Here is a 14437-nt window from a genome sequence, read left to right on the forward strand (position 1 = left end):
GATTCAAGTGTGAGAGAAAGGGAGAAAATGCTGAGAGAAAGCAGAAATGACTAAGGATGATGTCCATATTATGTGTGTGATGGTTCAACCCACCAAAAATAGTGTGAGCCCCACAAGGCCAAGAGTGCACCTCAACTTGGCTGGGCTCTGATTAGTCGAATTAGGTAAGACAGAGACAGTCCTTTATGGTTAAACACAGGCCAAGAGGAGGAAAGTCAAGTAAGGAAAATAATAAATTTATAAAATAAAGTTAATTAATAAAGGAAAGGACGAGAGAAAGGAAGGAAAGAAGATGAAAAAAAACAAAAATAGAAAAAAGTAAGGGAAGGGCTAAAAAGAAGAGCGTGGCCATTCTGACCACCTGTGCAGCAGGGGACCTGGGGCCATATTGCGGAAAGTCTTTAGGGGTGGAGAGGGTAGCCGTGGCCAGCAGAGAACCTCGTCGGAAGTGGAATCCATTCTTGTTTCTTGGGGAATCTTTCTTCCAGAAGCAGTGGAACTCCTTTTCCTAAGTCATTTTCTTTTCTGTCGCACAGAGAGATTATTTCTGTCTCTATGAATTTCTCAGAACTGACATATCAAATTAAGCGAAGTAGCAATATTGCACTGTGGGTGACTGCTGCCACTCGGCAGCATCTAAAGATCAGACCGGCCCATGGAAGTGGTACAGCTGTTTATGGGAGTCCCAAGGTACATGAGAGACTTAACCTCCTGGGTCTGAAAGGACCATATGGACTTGGACACTTTGCCAAAGGATCAAGTACTTAGTACACAAGTATACGTGATGCTCATAAACAATGCGGGGTAAAAAAATTACTTTGTGCAAACTATCTCGTGCCACATGTCACACTTATTAAAAAGCTGTTCAGGCATCATATATCAATACTGAACATATGAATTGTACGTTCGGTTGTATGAATTGTATGAACAGCTCAGCCCAGGAGAGAGGCAGACGCTTCTCTGTAAGTACAGGGAGCAACGTTAACTGAATAGTCACAAACATAGACACACCTTCCGCACACGAGATAAATGTTCTTGTTTCTGAATTTATGTCTGAGATCTGTCTGCGAGGTGTGTTTTACACGAGCAGCTTTGAGCTAATGCCCTGCCCCATCCTTTGCTTCTGTCTGGTGTCACGAGTAGCCTTTGAACCTCGTCTACCACTAATTGCAAAGGTACTGAACAAAGTGCATCTGAGGAACAGTGTGTCAATCTGAACTTTGGCCGGACTTAGGAGAAGCCTCAACACTTGTCCCTCTTTGCACTTGCTTCTGTAGCAAATGCCCCCATCAACCTGTGGGGGTCTTCTGTAGGAGGAGGGGTGTGGAAGGGCTGGATGCTGGGGGCCAAGCCTGAGAAGCGTGAGGCATCTTTTCAGCAGATACTTGCATACTGTGTGACATGTCACCTCACTTTCAAGGATATTAGTGCATTCATCAATATTAAATGCTAGTCATCGTGACCTCGTTAAGACCAATGAACTTTCAAACTCAGCAAGATTTATTGACAAGTTTAGTGTCTTCAGTCTCATAATATGACTGACTTTAAAAAAACCCACCATTTCCTGCCCCCCACCCATCCTCCTTCTGAGTGAGGCTCCCCTCCAAAGATGAAGAGTCAGAAGATTGGATTTGCTGCATTAGGGAGATAAGCCCAGGGAGCATCTCTTTGTACAAGGGCTTTGGCTACCTCCACGGAACCCCCGAGGAGTCACCTGGGAGAAAACACAGCACAAGATGCCCTGTCTTCATCTAGCAAAGACAAAAGGTGTGCCTGAGAAGGTCCACATCAAAAGGCATTGGATTACTAATCAGGCTAATGATCCCATAGGCAAATCCCCAAATCCGAAGTCACCATTGTGTTCCCGCCCTGGGCCACTGACTGAAGTCCTTTTGGCCTCTGGCTATTGAAATCCTGCTCTTCACAAGGTACCCCCGAGAAAGAGGCATTTGTTATTCTACCTTGTTCAAAGACTTCCTGAAAAGCTTCCCAGCTTTAGTTTCTCCTTTTCTACAGAAAAAAAAGGAAGGCAAGGCTGAGTTAAATGGATTAATCACCTCTTCAGTATAAGGGTAGACTGGTGGGAAGAAAGCTCCAGTTTGGTCTTTATCCCTCCTGGAGTGGCTCGGTTGAAGCTTTTCAGATGCGCATATCTCCTTAATGACTTAATCGCCTCATTAGCTGACTTGCAGAAGCCATGGGGAGCTGTGCTGGGCGAGTCCAGTCCCACTTACCCTCAGTGATTAAGTGAGGATTCTGGGGAGAAGAGTGCCGCTTGGACTTTAAGATTCGGGAGATAAAACACTGGGAAAGAAAAAACAAAATAAACCCATTGAGCAGGAAATGTGAAGTGACTTTTATTCTAAATCCCTGCTTTGAAACCCCAGCCTGACAAGGGGCGTAGGTGCTGGCGCATGGCCTCCCCGGTAGCGGGCTTTTCAAGGCTCCTTTCTGCTGCCTTCATTTCTATTTCTTTGAGAATTCGCTTTGATTTTTAAATATTTTATAATTGCTTTCCTTATGCTCCCCAAATAAACCTCTCTCCACAAGTGTTATAAAAAGCCACATTGTGTAGGGGGAAAATGAGATGTAACCAACAGGATAATTCCTTTGCTAAGGACTTCAAGATTCTAAATATAAAAGCTGTGCTTGACATAGCTCCAGGTTCCCCTTCTCCCCCTCCCCCCGCCCCATGAGTTATTGGAGGGGAAATATCCACAGGACCCCAGGAGGGAGGGAACCCCAGGGCTGCAAGTCTGCCATACCGTCCTTGTCCTCGAGGCGTGTAAAATCCTGGGGGTCACCTGCGAAGTCTCTGGGGTGGGGGGGATGAGCAGGAGTTCTTCTGTAAAAGGTGAACTCCAAAGAGTGAGGTAAAGCAAAGATTTAAAAACCACCAGTGGGTAGGAAAGAGCAGGCACAATGTCGAGCCCCGCCCTGCCCCCCGCCCCCCAATGTCTGGAGGACAAAGATTAGATGTGGAACACACACCTTGGAACTCCCTTTGTTTCTGCCTCTCCCAGAGCTTCTCCATCACAGATGTGCACTAAGTGTCTCTGAGCAGATTGGGGGACTATCCCTGACTCCGCCCGTCCTGACCACCATGGACCTGCAGGGCGTCTTGAGAGAGAAAGCTGGGTGCAGACCCCTGGGGCTTTGTTCATGGCCACGGAACAGAGCGGTGAGAGCCACACGGATGGAACTTCCTTTTATTACCCCAGTGAATGCTCGCGGGTATTTGTTCTATCAGGGATTAAGGCCCATTTTTCACTCACTTGAGACCAGCTGAGTGTCCCAAGCTTCCCACGTTATGTGAGAAGTGCCTCGTGGCCAGCTTCTGTACCGCTGTTCCCACATCTTGCATTTCAAAAGATCATTCCTGAAGAAGAGTGTTCACTGCCAGCAAGTCACAGAGCTGGGCCAGGAGTCCCAGTGTGAAGTGGAGACAGCCTCCCCAGCCCCCTATGCTGTCCACACCCCTCTCCCTCCAGCTGCGATGAGAAGCAGGTCCATTGGGAGTCCAGGCTCAGGAGAAACAGTGCCCAGGAAAACGCTGAGCTCCAAACATCCTGATAGTGAAATTGATGGTGACACTCAGCCCTCCACCTCTACACGTGAGGAGACCTCTCTCTCCTGCATTGCCTTGCCAGTTGGGAAGACACTTCAATGACTCAAGGAAGAAACATATGTCCATCTACTGGTCAAGAGAGCCATTCCGCCATGAACCCAGCCATTCCTCACCATCGGGAATGGTAAATAAGAATATTCATGTGACTTTAGAAATGTCACTGATCACTGCACTCAAGTGAGCATTGAAAAGAAAGACAAAATCGAGTTCTAAGCAAAAAATGTTGGATCAAATCAACCATGAAAACAAAACAAAAGAAAATGGAATGACCTCTCTGCTTTCCAAAAGATCAGTTATCACTAGTAATATAAACACAGCTGAAGTGAAAATTAGTGACTATATGGATATGTTCTGGCTGCTCATATAAATATGTTATCTATAAAACACAGGACCTGAGATATTTGACTATATTCTCTTTGATATTTCAAACACGGGGAAGAACTTATTTCAAGAAAAAGTAGTTGGAACAAATAAACTTTTCACTGAATTTTATTCTAGCATTATAGCTTGTGAAAAACACGACTATGAAAGATTAGATGCTGCCTATCTCATCTTCCAGGGAGAATATCGGGGAGACTTTTCTTTTGTTACAAACACACTCAAATATCACAGCTGATTTACTTATCTGAAAAGATTTTGGGTCCAGGGGACATAAATAAAACCTTATATTACTTAGTAAAACTTAGAAAACTGATCCCATCCCTAGTTGATAGAGTATTGCCCGTTTCACATCCTCTCCAGCCTCCAAATCCCCCCCAGTCCACAGCTGCCCAGGGTCCAGCTACTGGGCTGGCCTTTAACTAAAATGTAGGCTAAAATGTCCCTCAGATTACTTTCTATTCCCCTTAAATTCTCTCCCACCAAGAATAGAAAAGTCTGTGTAGAAGAACTGCAAGTATTTTGTGTAGATGCCTCACTCTGGAGGGGTTGAGCCTAACTCTCCCCTTCTTAACCTTGGAATCTGCATAGTGACTTCCTTCCAAAGAAGACAGTATGGAGAGGGCTGTGGGAAGAGTACTTTACATGGAGGAACCCGAGAAACACGACCTCAGCCAGAGGATCGAGGTCAACACCAACAACGACAATTCATGTTGATACTATGAATCCTTGATGTGATGAAACTGGCACTCTACCTCTGTGGTCTTCCTCCCAAGAAGCCATAACTCCAGTCATGGATAATCATGAGCGAAACATCAGACAAATCCCAGTGGAGGGACAGTGACAGTGTACGAAGTACTTGACCAGAAGTCCTCAAAGCTGTCAATGTCATCAAAACCAAGTATTCTGAGAAACTGTCACAGCCAAGAGGAGTCTAAGGAGACATGCCACCAGTGGTATTCTGGATGGGACACTGGAAGAGAAAAAGGACAGCAGAAAAAACTAAGGAAGTCCAAATAAAGGGTGGGACTTTGGATAATAACAACATATCCACATTGGTTCATTAATTGTAACAAACGCACCTTCATAATGCTAGCAGTTGGAAAAGCTGGGTGTGGAGTATACAGAAACTCTCTGTAATAGTCTTGAAACCCTTCTATAAAACTAAAAGTATTCTATTTTTTAAAAAATATTAAACGTTAAAGAAAAAACTTTACTGAGGACAAAATGAATCTCTCATATCACAGACTGGTCACTCTAGTTGTGTTTTGATACCATTCCTTCATTGGCAACATTAAACCCTCTGTTTTTACTGGACAATTCTGATTCGCCTGTGTGTGCACTTCAACATTATCACTAAAGGATATGTGTGTGTGTGTGTGTGTGTGTGTGTGTGTGTGTGTTATCTTCTACCAGCCACTGGCTTGTTTCTCAGTGCCCCTTCTAAGCACTTCTTATACATAGTCACCCCCTTCTCTAGATCTTTAACACACCCCAGTTAGGCTCCATCCACACCAACCTTGTCATTGTCACACTGCCAAGGCAGATGGAGGACACATCTCTGTCTGTGTGACCATGTCAAGTGTGTTATTTCCAAAATGGGGTCATTATCCACTTCTGGGCCATACCATCTCCCACTAGGACTCTGCATGGTCCTCTGACTGGATTCTCAGTTTCCATGATTTCCCTCCTCCCCACAACCACCACCAAAATTGATTCTTCTCTCAGCAGTTGAAAGATATTTTATATATGTAAATGAGATAGCATCATTTCCCCTCCTAAAGTGTTCTAATGGTTCCTGATGCTCCTAGACTAAGCTCAGGAGCTGTATCATCGTCTCAGGTCCTTTATGACCTGTCTCCAAATACAGACCGCCAGCAGAGACCCTCACTCAGCACTCTGGGGGCCCTGGCCACATTTCCTATTTGGCCTTTGGCCCTGTTGTTTTCCTTACATTGTAAATACCCTCCTCCTGTTCCTCCCTGCAGGATGACACCATATTATCACAGTTCTCAGCTCAAATATCGCTCTTCTCTCATGGACCCCTTGAACACACCATCTAAGGTGACTCTCCAGTTACTCTCTTTCATCACCCGTTCCTTCCTTCGTCTGCTTCTCAGACAGTATAAGTACCAAGAAAGAAGTCTTGTCTGTCTTGTTTCCGCTGTGTTCCCAGTGTTAGGCAGGGTACCTGGAGGATATAAAGCATTTTATTGATAACCCTTAAGTGAATGAATAAGTGAACGGATCCTTTTCTGAACTCTGATATTCCTGAAATTGGTTAAACAAACTTCATCCTTTCTGTCACTATCTAGCATCTTAGAAGAATCATCAACACACATCACCTTCATTGACAGCTCTTCCATTCACTTTTAATGCTGGACTTTTTCCCATAAGATCGATGGAGAGTTTCTGATTGCAAAACCGCACAGCTTCACCTCAGTCCTGTCATCTGAAATGCCAGGATTGGCCCTACTGACAGGTCTTCCTTCTGCCAGCCCCAATTTCTACTTCTTTGGCCAGTTTTTTATGACCTTTGTTCACTAAATGAAAGCACTGCAAACGTCTCTGTCCTTAGCTGTCGGTTCTTTCTCAACGTGCTCCCTTATAAATCTCAAAACCTCTACAATGATCACTCAAACTTTCTCTCAAATCCCGATCTTAAAATTTTAACCACATGCTTGGAAGTCTATACCCAGGTAGCAGACCTGTACCTTGGACTCAGATTATCCCAAGCACAAGTCAACAGGTTAACTTTCCCATACCAGATTCTCCTGATTCTGTTCCTCATCCTGCAACTCTCAGGAGCCTGGCACCATCTTTGACTACCCTCCTCCTTCATCCACATGGGTCACGGTCCAGTCCAAGCCCTAGAGACCCTGCCTGCCCTCTGTGTTGGATCTGTACCTTCTTCCCGCCAATCCCTGCTGCCACTATCATTTCTCAGGGTCTCTTATTTGGACTATCATAATGATCTTCGAATTCAACCCACTCTAGTCCATTTGGAACACTATTTCCAAATGACCTCCCTGACACTGAGCAATAGGACTATCTCTTTCTTGTTCCATACATATCTCAATTCCTTTACATTCCCTACATTGTTAAGCTCACACTTCTTGACAACCAGAGGACTAACTAGCTGATCCTTAGGCATCATTCAGTCTCTCCAGCACCCTGCCCACCCATCTGTCCACTGAGCTACACTAGACCACACGCTGTCCCCCACATACGCACCCACTGTGCCACCACCACATGTCCCTCCTGACTGCTCAGTCGTGAGAGTCTTTGCTCCTTCAAGGCTGAGCTGTGATCGTCTCCAGGCCAATGTGATCCCTCAGCCCTGGGACCCCAGTAACACACTGTGTGCCTCTCTCATGCCTTAATCCACTTTCTGTAGAGAATTTGCTTGTTTATATTTTAGTTTTTCTACTAGATTGCAGTGGTTTTGAAATCAGGAGACATACCTCTCCTCTCTTTACTGTCCTAGGAGGGCCTTTGGGCAGGATTTCAATTGATCTATGTTAATATGGATCAAATTAAACCTGGGAACTACTCCTTGGTGACACCCCATATCTGATGGCAAAATAGACGTACAAATCCTGATTTTTGTTTTTTCGTGTTTGTTGTGTGTGTGTATGCTGCTAATCTCACTCCATTGTAGCAATGATTGCCTCTTCTTTGAAAAAATATAATTTTAGCAGATGAGTACATAAGAGAAGATTTTAGTTATTTTTATTTAACTAGCTAACTTTTAGAAATTGAGCACAGTCTGTGTCTTTGAAGGAAGAAGGATTTTGGAACAGTCATAACAGGTGATTATGTTTGCTGTTGAAGGCGTCTTAACACCGGGCACGAGCAAGGATGAACACTCCAAGGGCTTGTCTCACAACTCAAACTGAGAGACAAGTCATCATCGATCAACCCAACTAGCTCATATGGCACCAGATGGAATTTCTCTGCAGATGTGGTTATGGGGTCATCTCTTTTGTCTAAATGTGGAGAAATTACTGTGTCCTTTTGGCTTCTATTAGCATTTAGGAGGACATCTTCATCCTTGAGTTCTATAGGATATCGTGAATTGGCTTAAAAGCAAGTGTGCAGCTGAGTAAGCTTTAAGAGGAAAATATGCCTAAAGGGATTAAGGTAACATATGGTGGTTCTTAGAGAGGGAGCATCTCAGATTTAAAGAAAATCTGTATTTATAGTTAAAATGCATTGCCTCTAAAAGTTCTTCTCACTCCCTTAAGACCCGGAGGAGCCCTGGCCAGACTAGGGAAGCTAAATGAAGTTTTTCTTTCTGTGAGGTGTTCAGAGTGACACAACCAAAACCTGCTCTCTTTTGTTTGCTATTGAAGACCCTCGGAGCAGGAAGGCCCACACTTGTTCGGAGGGTCTAATATCCGATGTGCAACAAGGGGCATGCCTATTGTGCCTGTCACCAGTGGCTCTATTAGAAACATGCAATGCTTTTCCAGAGCTACATGGTGCGTGATGTAATTCTATTTTCTCCATGACCGCAGGAAAGGGAAAGCAGGTAATTAAATGTGAGAAATCAGAGGCCGGGCTGGGAAGCCCTTTCTGCTCAGTTAGCTTTCCCAATGCAGCTGCCCAGCTGTGGCCGCCCGGGCAGGCCTGGGAGCATGGTGGGGGTCGCACAAAGGCTCCACACTGCTGGACGCACCGCGGAGTGCACACAGCTCGTTGTCAGGATCCAGCAAACCAGCCATGTCCTGCTCAAGTGTCACTACTTCCCGTCAACTTGAAAAGCTCAGGCAGGTGGGGTCCTCCGTCACAGGACATGCTTTATGCTCCAGCGTTGCATTGTCTAGGGGCAGATGTACTAGCCCTGGGGGCGTAGTCAGAGCCTGAAGTGGACAAGCAAAAAGGCAGGAAAGGGGGATGGGCGACAGGAGGGCAGAGAAATGCTGCCTGAACAAGCTAGTCAATTCAAATAAAGAGTTAACTCTCTGCTCTGGATTCACCTTTTCATGGCATTTTGTATACTTTCTATGGTCTGGGGCATTAGCTCTATGCTTTTAGGACGAAAATAATCTGGAAATTCTGGCCCTGGAATTCAGACCTCCAAAATTGCTATATAAAAAGAAACCACACGTTGGACCTCAAGAACTATGAACAATTTAGGGAACTGTGGCTGCCAGTGAGGAACCCACAGTGAAGCTGATGAAACTGGAGTTGCCCAGAAGAGCAAAATGAGTCTTCCGGTTCCAACAGATGTCTTCTGAAGGGCCCATCACCTGTTTTGTTGGGTTTTAACATAAATAACTATGTTTGACATTTCAATTTAGTTCTTACAGCTTTTAATACATTTTTATACTGTACTCTTCTGCAGATAATTTACTTTCCAGGGTTTTGTTATAATAAGAACTATGATGGGAAAAAATGTTCTCATTTATGTGTAAATTTTGTTAACAGTGTAATTTGCATAATCATATTCTCCCAATGTTGTTGTTTTAAGTTTGCATTTTTAAATTTTATAAGTGATCAACTATATTTCTCAAAAAAGAGAGAAAGACCATTAAACCAGACGTGCTGTGACTTAATGATTTTTGTCTTGAAATCAAATGCCTGTAGAGATAGTTCAACATGATGAGGGGGAAACTGGGCCGTACAGTAACATGTGGTTCAACTTTGGATATATTTGCATTGAAAATACTACGGTACAATGTTACGTGGATTTAGTTTTACCAAAATGGAAACATAGACTGCCCCAGTCTCCTCAACTGAGTATGGAAAGGCCTGTGATCATGTACTCTGCAAGCTGGCAGCTTCTCTGGGAGCATGTGCCATCATCCAGGCAACAACAGTCTTAAAGAGGCCTTATGGCCTATTCTTTCCTCTGCTCTAAATGTGTCCGCATGCCTTTGCTTAGTAGGTCCCTGCTTATGCTGGCCTTGAGCATAGCGTGGTCCAAGTGGAAATCTTTTCCGGTTGAGTTCTCCCTGTGCCCCAGGCACGCAGTCCCAGGGTCCCTGTCTTGTGCATTCCTGTGCTGCTGCCCTCACTCACCCACCTGATTGCATCCTTTCTCTCGTTTGGACGCCCCATCCCCATTCCTAAAGGTTAGAAATAGGCATCCAGTGCCTCAAACAGAAGAGCTTACCAAGGCCTCCAAAATGTTTGTGGACACACTTAGCTACTGCTTCCCCATTGCTCACACAACTGTGAAGGATTTCCTCCCTCAGAACCCTGAAAACTGCCAGGAAGAGTGAAAACAGGAGCACTATTCGGGGGCTATCAGTTTCAGAGATAGTGTTTGGAACCTAGGCTCTGCATTCATTATTGATTATCTGTCAAAGATTAACTTTGAATTTATTTCAATAGAGGAATAAAAGATAATTTGTTTAGCATCATGTATTTAAAGCCCATTTTAGTTTCTTTTGCACCATCTTTTGTGGTGGAAGGTCCAAGGCTGTGGGCTGGGGCTCCCTCTTGCAGTGGTCAATAGTGCCCTAGAATCCAGCTGGGCTGCCTCCTCCACTTGGTCTCTATGCACATCTCTGTGAGTAGAGCGCCAATGTGCAAAGTTGGAATTCAAAGCTACCAAGTCGTGACTACCTTTAAAAGACAAACAGACCTGCTTTCTGATACTGTTAATATAAAATGTCAGCTGGAGGCTTGATTTTAGGGTTGGATACAATTACTTGTTCCTGTTTGACTTGACACATCACAGCTGGGAGCCAAATTTGGTGGAGAAAACCAAATTTCGCATCTTCCTGCCTGACATGAAGTCAGAACAGTTTGTTTATGAAATCTGTTTGAAATGTGCAGTTCTTGTTTTCAGGTGTTGTACATCGGAAGCCGCGGTTCACATAGCGTAGCTCAGAAACCAAATATCAGAGAAAGTGGAGCAGAAAGCAGAGAGTGTGGATCTTCGAGGGGAATTCTGAATATTTATAATCTCCACAATTCTTTTGCAAAACTGCCAGAAAATGATGTGATTTCATGCTCACCCATGAAAACATGAACCATGATGGGCCGTGAATCCATAGGTTTCTATTTACAGTAGCAGCCAAAAATGATACCTTTAAAGACTCGGCAGTATTTTTCCCATGTTTCAAAAAGTGCTGTGTTTCCTAGGGTAGGACCCTTGTGAGTAGCTGGCTTGATGAAGACTCATGAGAGAAGTACACACTTCATATTATTTAGGGCACCTTTTTTTTTTTTGAGGTAAGAGTGAATTTAGGTGTTCTCAATATAAAATAATAAAATCACAACTGTGCCTGCGGTGGTGAGGAGAGACAGGGCTTTCACTCCATAGCTTTAGTCGGGGAATATTTCTTTTAACCAAGTTTTCTATCTAGCTACCTATTTGAAAGGAGATTGAAGGAGAAAACCTTACGAAACCCACTGCCATTGTGGTTGAGCCAGCTCTGGGCTGATATCAGCCCGGAAGAGATGCATTCACCTGCCACGAACAGGATAGCACTTCCTGTCCTGGCTGAGGACACTTGATACTCACACAACGTCGACCTCAGCTTTAATGAGAGCAGAAACGAAGAGTTACTAGTGATGACTGAGCGAGTTAAGGTTGCCTGCAGTATGAAGTCCACAGTAGGAATTAAAACCAAGAGTGGGGCGAGATCTGTTTTTAGTGTCTATGCCAGCATGTCTGTGTTCTCTTGCTTGGAACATTGCAAAACGAGTGAACAACAGAGCAAGAGGCAGGATCTCCCTTCGTCTCAAGAAACATCATGAGAAACCTGGACATCGTGACATTACCCAGGAGTGGGCAGGTGTCTGGACTAAGGACAAACAGGGACTTTTTAGTCATATCTTGGGCGGCAGCTTGGCCAGTTCTCCAGCTCGCCCACGTCTGTGCATTTCCCACAGGGTGGGCTGTGAGCAGCGTGGCCAGACCTGTGCTGGGAAGGCCGATGAACAGCTCGCACACAGTAGGAGACCCAGAGGCTCAGCTGTCAGTGATCAGCAGCTGCAGGGACAGCACAAGGCTTTGTTTTATGACGTCCCAAGCTGTCACATACGGTTTTATAGACCTATTAAAGAAAGACAAAACCAAGAAGCTTAAAGGTGGACTCAAGTTATCCATATTATTAAAAGACTGATGCAGAATAGGAATGGGACACTTTAAAACTAGGAATAATTTATGGTTGAAAACCCAAAATTAAATACTTCTTTGCTACTGATCCACATACTAACAGATATCTTAGCAGTTAATTACAATTTTGGCATTCTATATATTCACTTTTTAATTCAATAAGTATTGTTTTATAATGAGGTTAGATATGCCCTGATAAAGCAGTGCAATTTGTGAGTGTAATGAATGATTGAGGGAAAATATACCAACGACAGTGACCCTCATACAAAATTGGCACAGATGTTAGCTCAGGGAGAATCTTCCTCAGCAAAATAAAGAAAGAAAGAGTTATATTTGCAGAGCTGGCAAAAGAAAAGGGCTTACTCTCCCCTCTTCCTAGTGGCCCATCCCAAACATGTCCAATGCAATGCAATTCCTTCTAATGGATACAAACGATCTAAAAAAATCAAACATTATTTAACAAACAGGTAAAATGTTAAAGGATTTACAATGGCAAGAAGTTATCAACAAGGAAGGTGAGAATAACCTTGAGAAATTAAATGCCTGCGAGTCACTGTCCTGAGGGTGACGTAGGAGAAGAGCCAGGACCCCCGGACCCTCCCGCTCAGGCAGGCAGACACGCCTCTGGGAGTCATACCCTCAATGTCTCTGTGATTGTCCCCTTGGGTGTCTTGCCATTCTCTCAGAGTGGCCACCCCTCTGGGTGTGCTCACAACCTAGTGTTTCCCTCCAGGCGGGGCACTGAGGGCTACTGTGGGGAGAGTCTCAGGCAGACTGGGGCAGGTGTCACCTGCGAGTCACCTTCCGTCTATCTGCTCCCAATCTGTCCTTTCCACCCTGGCCTTTACGGCACCCCTTGCAGGAATCTGATTTAACCCCCTTTGCTCCATGGAGACTCTTGAGGCTGCCACCTGGCACAGGATCAGGAAGAGCTGGAATGTGGGGGGCTCAGGGCTGGTGGGCTGGGAGTTGTGAGGCGAATTCCCCAAACTTCTGAGCCTCCAGGAGAACTCCGTCTTGTGGGAACTGTGCTCTGTGTGTTGTCTGTTCCACAGATCACGGCAGCCTTTCCCCACCAGCCCTACCAACTGCGAACTCCTTCCAGGGTGGGGTGCGAGCTTTTCGCTTCAGGGGCTTGTGCCCTTTCTGGCCACAGAAGACTCTCAGTGTGTGCTCAGGACTTTGACTCAGGCCGCACAGCTCATTCCCACCCCCTAGAGGAGGCCCAAACACCCCCAGAAGACAGGACATTCAGAGGGGTGAGGGGTAGGGCAGCCCAGACCCATTGACAGCACCCAAGACCCCTGCCCCAGACGCGGGAAACCTGGAGGTCTTGGCCAAGGACAATTCAACAGGAAGCTAACGAAGCTTCAACTTCTGGACCCTTCACTTGCACAACCTCTTTCCAGGCATGGAGAGGTGTCTCAGAAATGGCCTTATGCTTTTTATTAAATTAGCAAACACAATTGTTTGTGTTATCTGTACCTTTAAGTAGACCCCAAACTTAAATTGTATAAGCTTTGGGTGCCAGGAGGCCTGATCTCTTTGTGAGTTGGGGTGGGATTTGTCTTCACAGGAAACCCAGGAACTTCTTAAGATGAGAACAGGGTTGGGTAGAAAACACTGCCGAAGGATCTCCCGTGTGCGCCTTCCCTGGGTGTGGATGGGGTGTACCCGCAGGCTTCCACTGTCCCAGGGCACAGAGACATGAAAACAGCCAGGAGCCCCTCCAGCTTGAGGTCAGGTTTTCCTTCTCCTGGATGGTGGGCTGAGCAATGCAGCTTCTGTGTAAGGTTTATTCCTGCTCCAAATAGAAACAGGGCACATCATGCCAAGTAAACTTGCAAAGTCACCACCTCTTCACCAGCCGTTCCAGTAAAAGTCGGCTCGCATATCACTGATTCTATCCAGCGAGCAGGCTGTCCACTGCTCTGTCAGCTCCCTCTACATGTTGACTTGATGGTGGGTGCATATATCAAACCTAAAATTAAGACAAAACCAAACCCGAGTAATTTTACATGTAAGTGTGTGTGTATCTCTCAGGCATATGATGTGATTATTTTGTGTGGTGGTGAGCTTGTAAACCAGTACGTTCTCCTGGGCAGGTGGGAGAGTGTCTGATTTGGAGCATCCACCAATTTTTCTGGTGTAAACACTTCCTTCATGATTGATCTCAAGCTACCAATGGTTTAACGATAGGCTGGCAAATCCTTGAACATGGGACAGTTGGCTCTTGGGAGTCTGTCTGGGCAGGGGCCAACATTCCCCAAATCTGGTGACCGGATGTTAATTTGAGAGAAGCCCCTCACCTTGCCTCTTTCCATGCATTCTCATGCAGGGGGCTTTTCCAGCCT

At 45.2% G+C, this 14437-nt stretch overlaps 1 long non-coding RNA gene across 1 annotated transcript; it reads right to left on the reverse strand.

Moving 5' to 3' along the window:
- Positions 1 to 1479: 1479 nt before the first annotated feature.
- Positions 1480 to 2967, reverse strand: LOC139077977 (uncharacterized). Its single transcript, XR_011530650.1, has 3 exons — positions 2766 to 2967; positions 2058 to 2304; positions 1480 to 1714 (listed from the first exon to the last, which is right to left on the reverse strand). It is a non-coding gene; the product is annotated as an uncharacterized lncRNA (long non-coding RNA).
- Positions 2968 to 14437: the final 11470 nt, after the last annotated feature.

Source organism: Equus przewalskii, chromosome 20 (genome assembly GCF_037783145.1).
Source record: "Equus przewalskii isolate Varuska chromosome 20, EquPr2, whole genome shotgun sequence".
Lineage (NCBI taxonomy): Eukaryota > Metazoa > Chordata > Mammalia > Perissodactyla > Equidae > Equus > Equus przewalskii.